The sequence below is a fragment of the Eleutherodactylus coqui genome, chromosome 3, assembly GCF_035609145.1.
Source record: "Eleutherodactylus coqui strain aEleCoq1 chromosome 3, aEleCoq1.hap1, whole genome shotgun sequence".
NCBI lineage: Eukaryota > Metazoa > Chordata > Amphibia > Anura > Eleutherodactylidae > Eleutherodactylus > Eleutherodactylus coqui.
The window spans coordinates 102,486,945-102,487,683 of record NC_089839.1 but is presented as its reverse complement, the minus strand read 5'-3'; positions in this window follow the sequence as shown (position 1 = coordinate 102,487,683).

Sequence of the window (739 nt, the reverse complement as noted above, 5' to 3'; positions counted from 1 at the left end):
CCTGAACTCCACGCCAGCCCTCCTACCCCCTCACCTCCATGCCAGCCCTCATACTCCTCTCACCTCCATGCGAGCCCTCATACCCCCCTCACCTCCATGCCAGCCCTCATACACCCTCACCTCCATGCCATCCCTCACACCCCCCTCACCTCCATGCCAGCCCTCATACCCCTCTCACCTCCATGCCAGCCCTCATACTCCCCTCACCTCCATTCCAGCCCTCATATTCCCCTCCCCTCTCTGACAGCCCTCACACCCCCTCGTGCAGGGCTTCCCTCCGCAGCCTCCTCTCCTCAGGCAGCCTTGTGTTGTGGCTGACAGTCCTGCTCCTTGGTAACCAAGTACAACAACTAGTCCGGGCTGCATGCTGACTAGACCAACTTGTTACCCCCGTGCCGTACAACTGACATGTCCTCCCGACCCCCATGCACACATACAGTATATACACACAGCAGTCTGTCTGTCTGTCTGTCGGGATATACAAGATATCACTGGCGTACATATACGGGGTGCTGGGGGTGCGGTTGCGACCCGGCCCCTGAGCCCCAGGGGGCCCACGGGGCTTACTTTGCAGTCAGTCAGGCGACACTGACTGACTGCACTTACTTTCACTATGGTCTCTGCGCAGGCAGGAAGCCTCTCCGGGCACATCGGCGCTCCTCCCAGGACCTCCGCTCAGACCCCTCCCCCATCTGGTTCTCCAGCACAGAGATCATCAGAGGGGAGGAGTCTGAGCGGA